We start from the raw sequence: 16,633 nt of genomic DNA, 5'->3' as shown, positions 1-16,633 counted from the left end.
TGGCTAAACGAGCTATCACAACACAGTATAGCCACAATTTGGCAAAACTGTGATTTTTGTTCATAGGAAATGTGCGCCAAGTTTTGGCATTGTTGGCGTTTCCCTAGGTTAGTGCGGGAGAGGGCCATAACAGTCGCAGCAACTCAATTGTTGGAAAAAGTTCATTAGAAGAGAAGAGGTATATGTGGGTGTAACTTCCATTTTCGAAATATTAATACCTTAATGATGCCTATTTTTGCAAAGACTGAAAAACCAACACTTAAAAAATGCACGTACTACGCCGGTAATGAACATATTTGCTGTTTTTTTCCAGTTCGATTTAATCTTTGACACATAATAAAATCTGATTTTTCATCACACAAAATTAAATACCAAATCATGCTATCATTTTGATCTCACTTTTCTGATCTATCGTTGTAAATGAAACCTTAATGATGCCTTGTTTTGTTATCTCGTAAAAAACGAAACCAAATAGTGCTTTCATTTTGGTCTCAATGGCTTATTTAGGTATGGATTTGGCATCATATTTTGACATATTGATGCTTCAATGAAACCTAATTTTGTTATCAGGCGAAATTCGATACTATATTATGCTATCATTTTGGCATCGATAGCTCATTTTGGTCACTGTTTGCTATCCATTCAGGCATCAAAGTCTGCTCGGGATTGCCCAGGAAATTTAACATAGAATTAAGTTTTAACTGGAGATTTGAAGCAAAATGAGGCCCTCGGTGCCACAAGGATTATGTAAGTATATAAAAGCTTATTTCGAGAAAACACGATTTTAAGTTGTTATGTTTTATCATAATTTCCATATATTTTTCGAAAATTTGCATTTTTCTTTCGAACGAAATAGTACCTATGTAAATAAAATTCTAAAAATCTTTAAATAATCAAGAAATATAGTTTGAAATATGAAGAATCGTTTGGCATTACATCATAATCGAACATTTTTACACTTATAATGCCCCCTACCCCTTTGGCTCTGAAGAATGAATGCATTTTTAGTTAAGTCTTACAACAACATAAAGCCAAAAGCTATTGGTATTCAAAGATCAAGATTATAATTTTTTAAAGATTTTCTTAAAATTTGCCCAGGGGGGCGATGATCTCAAAAATTTTGAAAAAGGGGGTGGTGAGTGGAAAAAGTTTGAAAACCACTGCCTTAGATACTTGTGAGGACGCAGAATCTTCAGAAGAAGATTATTATAGCCCTGACGATGAATCAGATGGCCACGATAGAATAATTGAAGTTGAGTCAGACCTTTAAACGTTTTTTCGTCAATGGAGTTTAGAGTTCAAAATATCCCATTCCGCGCTGAAACCTCTTCTATCCCGTTTATCGCAATATGATCGCATGCTACCTACGGATCCACGGCGTTTACTAGAAACCCCTCGAGAAACTGCCAAAATTATTGAAATACAAAGAGATCAATATTGGCATAATGCATTTGGTAAGTGGTGAATATTTTTGTAAAGAGACTTGATATAACGATAACATATTTTCTACAGAACAATGTCTTCGAGAAGCTTTTAACAGCTTGAGAAATTTTAGTGAAAGTTCTGTCAATTTCAATATTGATGGTCTACCGCTATTTTAAAATGGTACAGATCAAGTTTGGCCTATATACGAATATACGGCAGATGGATTAAAGCTACTATGCAGTAGATAAGCATTTATGTAGCCCTGAATGCTACTCAAATGCAGGTGACGTTGTGTTTAAATGGAACAAAAATATCATGTTCCATCAGGTCTTCTCTTATAGCTCAACGGATAAAGGAATCGTCCATTGATATTGATGTCGCTAGGATCCAGGTTCGAATCCCGTTCCAGGAGGAGGAACATCAACTCCAAGAGTTTTCACCACACAAGGGTGGTATGCAATGTTAAAAGGTCCAGTGAACAAAGAGAGGGTGATATGCAGTAAAGAAAGAAAGGAGTGTGTCGGTGAAGACGAACACGAGATAAAAATATCTGTGAGTGGTGATCACAGGATTTTTTTTGTTTAAAAGAAACGGCGAAGCATTAAATCAGCATTTCAAATGCTTTTGAAATGCCAAGTTGGGAACATTTGTAAAGTTTAGAACTAAAGTAGCCGTATATTTTGCCAAAACCTGCATTTGAGTAGCATTCAGGGCTACATAAATGCTTATCTAATGCTTAGTAGCTTTAATACATCTGCAGTATATATGTATATAGTGCTACTTACTTGCTGTTTTAAATGCTTGGTGGTTACCTGGGTTGTATTATTGAAAGATCAAAAATCAGTTGAGCGCATCAGTCCTGGGCTATTATATATACTATAAGTTCAAAATGAGTAAGTAAGTAAGTAAGTAAGTAAGTAAGTAAGTAAGTAAGTAAGTAAGTAAGTAAGTAAGTAAGTAAGTAAGTAAGTAAGTAAGTAAGTAAGTAAGTAAGTAAGTAAGTAAGTAAGTAAGTAAGTAAGTAAGTAAGTAAGTAAGTAAGTAAGTAAGTAAGTAAGTAAGTAAGTAAGTAAGTAAGTAAGTAAGTAAGTAAGTAAGTAAGTAAGTAAGTAAGTAAGTAAGTAAGTAAGTAAGTAAGTAAGTAAGTAAGTAAGTAAGTAAGTAAGTAAGTAAGTAAGTAAGTAAGTAAGTAAGTAAGTAAGTAAGTAAGTAAGTAAGTAAGTAAGTAAGTAAGTAAGTAAGTAAGTAAGTAAGTAAGTAAGTAAGTAAGTAAGTAAGTAAGTAAGTAAGTAAGTAAGTAAGTAAGTAAGTAAGTAAGTAAGTAAGTAAGTAAGTAAGTAAGTAAGTAAGTAAGTAAGTAAGTAAGTAAGTAAGTAAGTAAGTAAGTAAGTAAGTAAGTAAGTAAGTAAGTAAGTAAGTAAGTAAGTAAGTAAGTAAGTAAGTAAGTAAGTAAGTAAGTAAGTAAGTAAGTAAGTAAGTAAGTAAGTAAGTAAGTAAGGAAGGAAGGAAGTAAGCAAGGAGTAAGTAAGAATACTTTTCGAATTTAAAAAAAAAATCTGTTCCTCCATTTTGAGAAACGGAAATTGTATAATTACGTACGAAAGGAGGACTAACGAGTCGATTCCCCCTTTCCAATCGATAGCATCGGCACAACATCGAGTCACTGTCCCACGAAACAGGATAAACAAACTATTTGACCGTTAAACTTGACCCCGAGGACAAATCTTACAAAAATGATACACTCCCCCTCCCTCCTCCGGTTCCCTTCGTTTGCATGCACGTATGTATGTAATTCGTTTCCAATTTTGATAGGTTTGACAAACGCGAAATGGGCAGTCTCATCATATATGTAACGTACGACTTTATGTTTGTTACTGGCTTAGGACACGCCTTACTGAATTATTAATAACCACGAGCGACTGTCATTCGTGGGAATATGATTCATAAAATACTGGCTTCAATTTCAATTATGAATCAGGACTGGGGAGGGCCTTCGGCTTCCATTTGAACCTACAGTAATGATACACAATGGGTACAAAAACAAAATTAATGTAAACCCCAACTTTTAAATGGGACAAAATATGTATCCAATTTAATAATAAAATATACCTTTAATTAACATTAACTCAGATTTCGCTTAATATGGTAAATCTCGTAGGGTAAATGTACATATGATTCGTGTTTTCGCAATCCATCTTGGTGGAAAATTCCTGAAGTACATATACATATTTAGTTTAAATTTGTAGAACTTTATTTTTGGAATTCAAAAACTTTGATTTTTTTCAGTAAACCTCACTTTTTCCAGTTTCAAGTCATAGGTTGTAGCACTATTTGGCAGTTTAAACCAAATTAAGTCTCAATATTGATTTTCCAGGTTTATTTTGGTCCATATTCATCATTTTGAGATAGTTTTCAACACAGCTTTGTAAGAGATCACGCTGCAGTAAGCTTTTCCGGATTTGCCAAAAAAAAAATCACCAGCACAAGAATATACCCCCGCCAAAATTCCTGCTCATCTCAATTTCCTATTCAATTGCAAATCATACAAATAATACTGCTAGTCGTCTGGTCTAACAAGCTCCATCGGAAAGTACAAAATTATTCTGGTTATCGGTTCAAGAAATTCACTTTTAGTGACCTTGGTGAAAGTCTATTTTTTTTCGATTTTGTGATCGTATAATTTCCAAGGCGGTCACACGGCAGCAAGTACTTATTTCTTGACCAAAATCATCCACTTGAATTAATCCCAGATATTTGAAAATGGGACTCAATTCGGTTTAATTGCAAGATAGTGCTGCCATCTATGGCTTGAAACTAGAGAAATAGTGTTTGATTATTTAAAAACATAAGTATTTTTGAATTTGAAGCTTGTTTTTATTATTAAAATTCAGCATCAAATATATTAACAGCAGCGCACTAATTTGAACTGCGCACTCATGACTGCGATATTCGTGCGACCTATCAAATCAGTGTAAAATCTGTCGGAGTTCTTAACGCTAACTGCCTTTCAGTCAACCTTTGTTCGGATAACTGCGACTGCAAAACATTGCACAAAATCCAATTTTCAATGAAAGAGATAATATGTTTCGTCATTTTGCATCATACTAATGAATGTTAATGAAGAAATCAAGCAGTTTGATTAAGTATTATAGCTCAAATATCAAATTCCTAAACGCAATTCTAGAAAACTCCTTAAAATGCAGTTATCTATTCAAATAATCCGTAGATGCATTGTTATTCACTTTTACACAGTAAATTTATAGAAATTATCTTGTTTTTGTTGAAAAACACAAGTGGTACTATTCTTATTTCACATCCTTTTTCCATATTTTTGGTCCTCAACGCCAATTGCAACGTCCAAAAAAAGTAAACTTATGCTTGATTTATCCGGTAAACAATTCAAAACAAATTGTAGAAGAAAATTTTTCTGATTTTCAATCATTCATATTTTAACAAGCAAAAAACATAGTGGTACTATTCTTATTTCGCTCACTGTATTATACGCTAACGATTGCCATATTGGAATAAATACCTATATTAACTTTTTCGTGTGGGAAATATTTAAAAGTGATAAAAAAAAGTGCTCATAGTCACATTTTGTTAGGTTTTTCAATCTCACAAAAAAAGTTTAGATTTTTCATTTTTTGAGATGACAGGTTTGTTTTTTTTTCTATTTGGCAATTATTTTTCAAGAAAATTTAATCTATGTAAGACATTCCAGTTTCGAGATATAGATGGGGATTCAAATATTTCCAGGGATCACGTATCCTCATTCTTCCCTATACATTGGGCTACCAGTTTTCGAAATATTTTTAAATAATGATCTATGTAACCTTCAACTTAAAGGTACAGTACGTCTATTTGCCGATGAAACAGAAATTTTTTATTTAGAAACTTCACCTGATATTATAATTCAGCACATTAAAGATTATCTAAAACTGCTTTCAAAATATTTCAACATAAACCTACTTTCACTTGATTATACAAAGACCAAATACATGTTATTTCATTCTTCGCATAAAAAGCTAGTTCGTACTAATGACCCAGCTATAGATGAAAATACTTTGTCTGTGAAAATACTATTGAGAGAGTTAATTGTTTCAAATACTTTGGAATTTACTTAACTGAAACCCTCTTATGGCACACATTGAACACTTGCCAAAAAAAACTCGTTTTCGTAGTGTTCTTTGGAAACTGAGAAATTTTGTTACACAACATGTTCTCATTTCAAATAAAGAAGTTACAAAAAAAACATGTTCTCTTTAAGTTTTATTTTGCGTTTATTCGCTCCAATTGAACTACCTCATTATAGTATGGGAAAGAACCTCCATGTCCCATCTACAGAATATTCAAACGCTCCAGAATAGATGCTTTAAAAAACATCTTTAAACTCCCCTTGTTATTCCTTACTTTACAGCTATACTCTTTAAGAACGCCTAACGTTCATCCCATATCTGAACTCTGTGATTTACAAACTGTTATATATGTCTATGATAATCTACACTCAATTGAAAATATTCAAAACTTCCATTTTACTACGGGATTGTGGACTCATAACATTCGTCACTCAGATTTCTAGCAACGAAGCCGATCCACAACATCATTAGGGCAAAAAATAATTCCGTTTTTTTTGACCTACTAAAACAACACCTTACCAACTGAAATTAAAAACATAAACAATCGTTCCATGTTCAAAACAAAAGTGATACAGTTTTGAAAGAAAAATTGTCCCATTAAACAGTCGATCATCAACCAGTCTTTGTTTCGTTTACCTGTTGTACATTTGTAGCGTTAATATCCAATATTATTATTCTTAAAAAATTTAGTTTGTCTTTTATCTTTAAAATTGAGATTCACATTGTAGTCAATTTAGTTATATAATACATTTCCTCGCACGATATCATAAATATTTGTATTCTCAGCATGATTGAAATTTGCTCGTGTTTACTTTCATTATCATTTTGCTGCCAGACATGCTGAGAACAGTAGCGTCCATTACCAGGGGGCTCATTTGAGCCTTTTGGTGTGGGGGAATGTGGTCGGCCGCTAAAAAAAGAAAAACACTTTTTGTACTCTTTTGACCGTTTACGCCTTGTAGGTACGTTAGACAACCATATTGAAATATGAAATATCATTGAACATAAAAAGCTACTTCTATATTTCGATATCGTGCCGAAAAAGCTGAAACCTTATGAAAAATCAGTTTTGGAGCTATCCTTATCCCGGTTCCAAAAAGTTTTGTTGAAAAGTTTTGTTTGACCACGGATGAGTTTGTCTTGGTCAGAATCTGGATTAAAACCGGCTGTCTGAACCACGGATACAGATGCTATAAATGAGAAATCTTGAAACATAGAATGTAAAGTTGAAACATTTTATTATCACAACTAACACACGGTGTATTACATAAGTAAAATTAGTGATTTTCCCATTAATGAGATTTAAAATATAAAACACGCATTTTTCAACAAAAATCTAATGAAGCGATTTTCCAAACTTTCTGTTCATCTGCACTTTCTTAAATTATCGGCCAGTCTCGCGTGAGCACCCAACGAGTGCGGTTCGTTTTTGGGTTTGCTTGGTTTTTTTTTACGAGTCGTTCGTTTTGTTTTTGTTTGCGATAAAAAAGAAAGGATGGAATTGCGAGATTTTATAAAATATCCGACTTACTAAAACGGTGTAATGGATTTGAGCAGATTTTGGGTTTCATTATCATTGAAAAGTTACGATTCTAGCCCTGTGGCTTAAAAAAAAAAAAAGTGTATAAGAGGGAATGGCGTGGGTTTTCAGTGTCTAACAAGGAATTGCATCAGCGCGGCATTTTTGTGCGTCCCACTGACGGGAAAGTGCTTGATGTACTTTAGTGCTTGAGCTAGTGTTTAAATTGGAAACAAAAGTGGAAAAAAGTTAATGTTGACACGTTTGAACATGTCAAGGGAGACCAATACCAAGCGAAAGATACCGTTTGATTCTTGTTGGGCAGCCATAACTTTTCTTGTTCAAGTTTTCGCTTGCTAATTGTTAGTGTGCGTGTGCGTTCGGTTTTCTCCAATCCGTGTGTGGCGCAGCCTACTATGACACGACGACGCCGTCTGCGTTGCGCAACTTCGCGGTATGTTCGACGAAAAGCTAAACGACGGCAAACTCAGCAAAATCATCTGGATAGGGTTGCCAACTGCTATGAAGCTAAGTTTTATTAAGAATATTATCATCCTTTACTAAAAATAAATTGCTAAATTGTTTATCAAATAACATTTTCTAAAATTCTTTTATTATTATCAGCTCAGACGGTTGAATAGTTGTGTTGTTAAATTCTAGTGCTTGGTTCGATCTAGTTTTCTAAATCTTGGGCGAAGGAGTTTAATATGCCATTTGTGTTATGTTATTTTAAAAGTATTTATGTACATATTTCATCAAACATTTACACATTTAATAATTTACAGACATTTATCCATGGATCAATTTAACTCTATATTATTCTTCTAGGAAAAAGTGATAATTACTCGATTTTTTATGCCATATTTCTTTAGTTTCCGTACGAACTTCGTTTCATTTTTGCGTTTAACAGTATTAATAAGCAACCTATGTCAAAATATGAATGATTCAGCATAGTTGATGGTGTATAGCGCGCTTCTGCATTTTTAAACATTTTACTTTCAGGACGTCATGGTATGCTTCATAAAAATATATATTTTTCTGCCTTATACAACTGATTTCATTAAATAGTTCAAATGATGTTCATAACGCGTAAACTTATACCTGTAATATTGATCGTTGATTACTAATGATTTTTATTTGACATTTTTCATGTTTTTTTTCTTTGTAAAAATGATATTTTTCCTAAATAATGATTATTAATTTTAAATTAAATTAATTAAATATAAATGATTTCGATACAATTCCTTTGTTAGGATTATGTAACAAGTTTTCATATCAACATATAAACATTGATTAATAATTAACCTTCTTTCCAGCAAACATTTTTGATTATATCATATTGTTTTATAACATTATTTTACTTTTGATTGTATCATATATGATTTCATAACAGTCAAGTGATCATAGTGAGGATTGGTCATGACAACCTGTTGAATTGAATTTTTATTAATATTTTATATCTTATAGGTTACCGGTCAACATATTATTATAAACTTATTATTATAACTATATTATTATTAAACTTATTATTATACGTAATTAATACTTTTTTTTTGCTTAGTATAATTTATAATCATGTTTACTTCCAGCATATTAAAAAAAAACCGCAATTAAAAAACTAGTTTCGTGTATTTTTTGGTACTGTATATTTGTATTTGTATTATCATTTAGCATATTATTATTTTTTCATATATGACCACCAGATTTTCAAAGGAGTGATTATCATTCAAACAATCTACCAGGTACTCTGAAATCTTCAGAATTTTTATCTTTTGAATTTCACTCCGTTTTGTTAATTTAGTCAAATTTGATTCATACATTCATTATTATATATATTCCTTCATTTTAAAACATTTAACCCTAATCATAGCTAAATTTCGCTTCTTCCATATTTATATTATCTTCGACTTCATAGCTAAAATTTTCATCCGAGGGGGCATATGAAGTACATAAATAATATTTGTCCGTAGATGCAGTGAACTCATACATATAGCATTTTGCATTGTTTCAATTACACTGAGGTTTTTTTTTACGCGGTTTTTTTTTACACGGTTTTTTTTTACGCGGATTTTCGAATTAACGCGGTTTTTTTTTACGCGGATTTTCGAATTAACGCGGTTTTTTTTTACGCGGATTTTCGAATTAACGCGGTTTTTCAGAGAAAATATTCTAAGACTTTTTCAAAGGAAAACACTTAGAATCTTTTTGTAGTTGGGAAAATCTTAGCTCTGAGACTAAGAACGTGATACATGAGACCTGAGACCTGAAACCTGAGACATGAGACATGAGACCTGAGACCTGAGACATGAGACATGAGACCTGAGACCTGAGACATGAGACATGAGACATGAGACCTGAGACATGAGACATGAGACATGAGACCTGAGACCTGAAACCTGAGACATGAGACATGTGACCTGAGACATGAGACATGAGACCTGAGACATGTGACATGAGCCATGAGACATGAGACATGAGACCTGAGACATGAGACATGAGACATGTGACCTGAGACATGAGACCTGAGACCTGAGACATGAGACATGAGACATGAGACCTGAGACATGAAACCTAAGACCTGAGACATGGAACATGAGACCTGAGACCCTACTATTCTATTAATCTAATTGATTTTGTTTTTTATCTTAAAAATAAACTATCATTGTACGCAAATTTTTAAATAATCATGGTTCTTACGCGTTTTTTTAGTAACGTGCTGTTTTGTTTGAACTTTTTAATTAAAATGGATTTTTTTACGTGGATTTTCGAATTAACGAGGTTTTTTTTTACGCGGATTTTCGAATTAACGCGGTTTTTTTTTACGCGGATTTTCGAATTAACGCGGTTTTTTTTTACGCGGATTTTCGAATTAACGCGGTTTTTTTTTACGCGGGTTTTTTTTTACGCGGGACCAAATACCGCGTAAAAAAAAACCTCAGTGTATATTATTTAAGATTATATTATTTCGAATTTTATGTATTGTATTAATCTAGCATTAAATTGTTAATCATACCTTTTGTTATTTTCAGTTTTCGAATCCGGAATTTTTAAATTCATTTTCAGCCATTTCAAAAGTTTAGAAAATAAGTCGTGAAACCTTTAAAATACAATCATCATTATTTGAATAAAATACTTCTTTTATTTTTAGATCGACCAAATTTACAAGTATCGATATGTAGCTCAATTAAATGCTTCAGTATCAGCACCAAATGTTTTTTTTTCTCTAATTCTCTAATTTAAATTTATCATTGTTGTTTCAGACTATCCAGTCATATAACCATCTTATTATACTTTGGAAATTGATAACCAGAAATAAGATTAATATGATTTTATACGACGCAAACTTTTAATTATTATATTTTGTGAGAAAGCAGAAATAAAAATCTCTCAAAAACACTTCCCTTTCAAGAAGTTGACGTTGTAGGTAACCAAAATGGGAGGTATGCTGTGGAAGAAAGAATAAGCTTGATATAATAAAATAAGCTTAATATAATACATCAATATAAAATTTTTTTTTTAAATATTTTTATATTTCAGGTTTAATTTAATTATTTAAACTGCTGTTATCCATCCTTTGCATAATATAAACCCAGTTATTTATTTCCAATTAAAGATAAGATTGTGAATTAATTCTTCATTTTCTAAATATTTCAGCAGCATCATCTTCACGATTCTTCTAAATCATTAATAATTCCATTATCTGTACAGCAGCTTTAAATATTTGTTATTCAAACATAATCTCACCGATTCGATACTCTTCATTCTAACTTATCATCAGATCATAGTTTTAAATACATTCAATATCATTCCTTTGTATTATTTTCTTTAACATATTTGTAAACCAACACTTTTTAATTTGGTTAATTATCATATAACAGGTTTCCAGCATCATATATCAAAAAACATTATTTAATACATATATTTTATCAATTACATTATCATATTATATTGTAGTGTATCGTGTTACATTATATTATGTTATTATATCATATTACATAACATATATTGTATTTCATTATATTATATTGCTCAATTATTCATATTACCATTATTACAAATCTTAACAACTAGGGTAGGGGCATCAGGGTAACCTTATTTTACAAAAGGAGCGGGTAGCTGTATGTGCTGGTTACACGTTTCGAATACCGGACGTTTTTCAATTTATGTCAAGGGAATTTGGCATGGTTGTGAAAAAGATCGTATTTGATTACTTTTTGTAAAATAAGGATGCACTCTTTTTTCGGAAGCCTTGGGGGCGGGATTATAATTTGCATGCTATCTTGGCTAGTCAACTATATTGTTATAGTTTCTCGAGACTATTCCCTTACAACCCTGGATACCGTAAGTGACTCTGCTTACGATTCCATTCCCCTTAAAAGTCTCATTGAGGGGTTATGACGGTGTTGCGTGGTAGCCAAGATGGACGCGTGGGTTATTTTCTTGGCCATAACCGCGGCGCTGCTGCAAACCCAAGGTGGATACATACATACATACATACATACATACATCTGCACTTTCTTAAATTATTCACCTATATTGAACTTGTACCTGGATTTTGAGAATATTAACGCAGAAAACACCTCAAAATCGCCAAAAAGGCGTTGAAAAACTCATGAAACTCTAGATATACGTAATCTTAGGCCACCAATGTAAATTTGAGCTCTTAGGTCTTCAAAACGAACTTGAGTATAGACGAATGCTGACGAGAAACCTTCGGTTAAAAAATAATGAAATCATGTCATTATACAGCAGACTGTAAAACAAGCATTTTAAAAATAAATTGGGATAAAAATTCGAATTGGTTAAAGTAGTGTTTAGCCACTTCTCGAGGAATTCAACAGTTATTTCTGATTGTAGATTTTCGCTTACTTCTTTTAGCGTGCCGAAAGGCTACGGTTTTGTGCTTGTGGCTTCCTAATTGATCTTCTAGTTCATTTGAGCGTATTTCCAAACAGTTTTGCTTAGAAAAACAACCTTTCTAGTGGTTTTTAGCTTGAAGTTTACGAATATATGGATTCTATTGAAATTTGAAATAAGAAGTCGGAACAATTTTCTAAGCAGAGGAATAGTGTAACAAGTGAGTATTTTATTTTGTCGCGTACTGTATACATATGTCCATTAGACCGCTGCAAAAAATGACTTTTTGCTCCCATATGTTTTTTCGATGCCTTTTGGGTCACCAAGCATCAGTGTAAAATTTGAGATGATTTGGTTGATTCCTGAGTTAGCGCAACGCGTTTCAATTTTGTATGGAAATTTGTATGGAAAAAGAAATTTAATTTTTGGTTTTGACTATTCTTAGGCTTGCTTTTTTGCTCACATGACAAGCAGCTAAGACTTTCATGAAAAAAGTTACAGTAATACCTCGATATAAAGCAACGAATTTTTTTTTTTCGTTGCTTTATATCGAAGTTACGTTATATCGAAACACTACTCAAAATGGTCCTTTGCAGCATCGATAGTGATCGTAAATGTGAAAAAGTTGATTCTTAATTCTGTTTGTACGGATTTAATACTTTTTACCATTAAAAATCTTGGGTTCCATGCTCTAATCGCTCCTGCTATGCACAAAAGCGGCATCTACAGACAGTTTTGTTTTTTATCTATTAATTTAATGCATTCCTTGACGTTTAATAATTGTGATAAATGGCACCAAATAATGACATTCTGATATGATAGGCGACTAAAACCAAACAAAATTCCCAAAGAGGGTGTACATATATTCAAAACGGCTCAGATACATCAGTAATGTTTCTTTGTTATTTTCGTTATTTTCATAGCAAGTGATATCGTGCATTCGCGATGGCACAGAAGTCTGTACAGTAGACCGCTGCAAAAAATGACTTTTTGCTCCCATATGTTTTTTCGCTGCCTTTGGGGTCACCAAGCATCAGTGTTAAATTTGAGATGGTTTGGTTGATACCTGAGTTAGCGCAACGCGTTTCAATTTTGTATGGAAGAAGAAATTTTTGCACATTGTATCATCCAGAAAATTCAAATAAGCTTGAAGGTCTTAAATTTTTAGTTTTGACTATTTTTAAGCTCCAATTTTCGCTAACATGACAAGCAGCTAAGTATTTCATGAAAAAAGTTATAACCATTTCAAAATAAAAAATCTGAATTCATTGAAAAGTATTCAAAAATGGCAGACTTTGCTTGCTAGAGCTGTTTATAATTGCATGAAATGTTTTTGCATGAGCTTTATTAGGTAGTCAATAAATTCTCTTGCAATGCGAAGCAGTTTTTGAGTTTTTTTTATTTCCATCTAACTGTTACACAGCTTTCAAACCAGTCAAAAATGATATAATTATAAAAATGAATTTTGAAAAGAAAAATTTTATAAAACATTGAATAACTTTTCTGGGGAACAAGATAGGTTTGTGCTTTGTTCACATGACATGTACTGCAAGAATCAAGGAATATTTTTCATTCAAAGTTATATTTTTTGGAACTTTCAGAACATCTCTGGCGATATTTGAATGAAAAATTTTGTTTTCCCATACAAATTTCCATACAAACTTAAAACTCGTTGCGCTAATTCAGGACTGGATGGATCGCTTTCAGAATTTTTTATTGCTATTTCTGGCAGCAAAACAACAAAAAAAGTTATGGGAGGTGTAAAAATTTAAAAATTTGAAATTTCCATACAAAGCTTGCAGCGGTCTACTGTACAATGATTGATAAACTGTCAGCAATCATAAAAACTTATTTGAATAAAAAATTACATGCCCTAACCTCACTTCAGCTTAAGCAACTTATCTGTAGGTGCAAATATAGTCATTAAGTTTTGAAATGGAGATACATGATCTAGGCTGGATTTTCAAAAGCACAAAAGCGACTATCACAATACTGAAAGTACTGAAGTTACATTTTCAACGCTTGCGCTCATTTGCTTTTTATGCCTCTGAGAATATACCGCATGGCACAGAAACAACATTATTATATTTTTATGACAAAAAAGTATTGAAATTTAACATATTTATTCAAATTAGAAACATTTTTAAAAGTTACGTAATATAGAGGCAAAAGTTGCTTTATATTGGGTTACGTTATATCGAGGTTGCTTTAAAAAGAGGTTGCTTTATATCGAGGTATTACTGTATAACCATTTCAAAATAAAAAATCTGAATCCATTGTATTCAAAAAGTATTCAAAAATGGCAGACTTTGCTTGCTAGAGCTGTTAATAATTTCATGAAATGTTATGGCAAAGGTTATATTAATCAATAAATTCTCTGGCAACGCAAAGCAGATTTTTGAGATTTTTTATTTCCATCCTACTGTTACGCAGCTTTCAAACGAGCAGTCAAACACGATATAATTAAAAAATAAATTTCGAAAACAAAAATTTTATATTACATTGAATATCTTTTCTGAGGTACAATTTAAGTTTGTGCTTTGTTCACATAAAATGTACTGCAAGAATCAAGGAACATTTTTCATCCAAAGTTATATTTTTTGGAACTTTCAGAAAATCTGTAGCGATTTTTGAATGATAAAATTTGTTTTCCCATACAAATTTCCATACAAAATTGAAACTCGTTGCGCTAATTCAGGACTGGATGGATCCCTTAATAAAAATTTATTGCTATTTCTGGCAGCAAAAACAATCAAAAAAAGTTATGGGAGGTGTAAAAATTAAAAAAATTGAAGTTTCCATACAAAGCTTGCAGCGGTCTAATGTTCATACAATTGGACTATAGTATGTACCTAAAATGTTCCCTTTTTCAAATGTGAACTTTACATGGAGCCTGAAAATCATTCCTTCCAACAACTAACAACCTTTTTACTGGTAGTTTTAGGGTAATTAGGCAACATAAACTGAAAACGCTTATTCAACGATTCGGTACAATCTTCAAGTAACTTTTCCTATTGAACGGAAGTTTTCCCAATAAGAAGACAGCAATGAGGCTACCATGCGTGGTGGTAAAAAAAACCTTAGTCACTTTCAATCGAAAATCAATGTAAGAACGAAACATTACCCATACCCTCAACAGCGTCAATAAGTGACTTTCCTTCCATCAGCGTGTTTTGGTTAGAGTTGAGTCGAAAATGCTGTACAACTTGCGGTTCACAGGGCAAACGGAAAAACGCCACACTCATGACCTCGTTGTTCCATTCGCCTGGATTCAACATTTTTATTTGCTTAGTAGCTCAATCAAAATATTTTCCCTCGATTCCGTTTTGGCAAGCTCATTCTACACAGTTAGTGCCGTGAGCAACAAACTACCTACCCTGACTAATCCATAAAGAATTGTTTCAGGTTTTTTTTTCGCGTTACTTTTTTATAGGGTGGGTTCTCCATTATCCTTTTTGTAGGTTTTGAGATCACAGTTTTGATCAAAGGTGATAAGTTTCGACTAAGACACTGCAATATCTAATAGCTCAGCCTACCGAGTTTTGGTAGTACTACCCTTGAACTCATGAAACTTTTGCATAAATTTGCATTCTTCTGAAGAAAACAAATTGTAATTAAATCGAAAACTTTACACTAGATACAGTTTAAACTTATAACTATAAAGATTTTTTCTAGTTTGTTCATTCTTACCAGGTTTCGAACAGTCGCTTAATGCTTCCACAATCCAAATTTGCTAGCTTTCGATATTTTTCTTAAACAACCACTCTCACAACCGTGCACTTTAAGCAAATAAATATCGGTAGGTTCATGGCGAACGATTTCATTGCTTCGCGTTTACACTAATCATTGATTTTATTGCTCCATTTCCTTATCGCAATAATTCATAAACAGCCGAAATGGCTACACGGCGTCCACTTCACTGACCCCACGGCTAATGAATGGGACCGAATGTTACTATGTATGAAGTCGGTAAGTAGCACTGTCAAACCAGACCGACCGATTAAGCTAGGTATGTAGCTGGCCTACTGGCAATCGCACCTACAAAAATACGACACGGATCAACTCAACATGGGAAACGCAGTTGGCCACGATGTCCTGGGCCATGTTATGTTTATCGGTTGCCCCAGCAACCTACTTTTCGGTTCATTTATTATTATTTCGACGTTTATTCGGTTGATATTTTGTGTGCTGTTATGGTTTTCTGAATTTTAAATATTCAGAGTTCAACAGATTCAACAACAGTTCATTGTAACTTTTGAATTAGTCTTGTGAATTATTTTAAAAACAAATTTTATACCACGCTTAAAAACGACCACCGCAACACGTCTGATCAGATCGAGAATGATGACACAATTGGACCACTAAACTGTTTGGAACTTTGGGGGAACTTGGAAGTGTCCTGGTGAGGACATGCGCATTGAGCATGTTTCCATTTCCTTGTACCCATTCTAGTACCACTGATTTTGAGAACTTGCATTGGTCCTAATCCTTTCGGTTGATTTCGGTTAGAATTCGACTATTTTAAGTTTTCATACCCGTAATAACAGGTTTTAAATAATCCAACACTTAAGCATAGCATAGCATAGCATAGCATAGGGTGACTACACACATCTTGCATTGGCTGATACACGAGGTACAACTGATAATCAAGAGCAACGCAAGATGCCAAAATGAGTATCTGGATTCAATATTCATT

The 16,633-nt window shown here is 32.8% G+C and overlaps 1 protein-coding gene across 3 annotated transcripts in view; it reads right to left on the bottom strand.

Annotated features, from left to right (window-relative positions):
* Positions 1-16,271, bottom strand: part of LOC129746622 (probable serine/threonine-protein kinase DDB_G0268078) — a 59,754-nt gene extending 43,483 nt beyond the window's left edge. For all 3 annotated transcript variants that reach the window (XM_055740391.1, XM_055740392.1, XM_055740393.1), the window contains exon 1: positions 15,628-16,271. The gene's annotated coding sequence lies outside the window, so the exon portion shown is untranslated. The remainder of the gene's footprint in view (positions 1-15,627) is intronic.
* Positions 16,272-16,633: the final 362 nt, after the last annotated feature.

This window comes from Uranotaenia lowii, chromosome 2 (genome assembly GCF_029784155.1).
Source record: "Uranotaenia lowii strain MFRU-FL chromosome 2, ASM2978415v1, whole genome shotgun sequence".
Classification (NCBI taxonomy): domain Eukaryota; kingdom Metazoa; phylum Arthropoda; class Insecta; order Diptera; family Culicidae; genus Uranotaenia; species Uranotaenia lowii.
The sequence above is the reverse complement of the archived record's forward strand: the minus strand, read 5'-3'. Positions and strand labels throughout refer to the sequence as shown.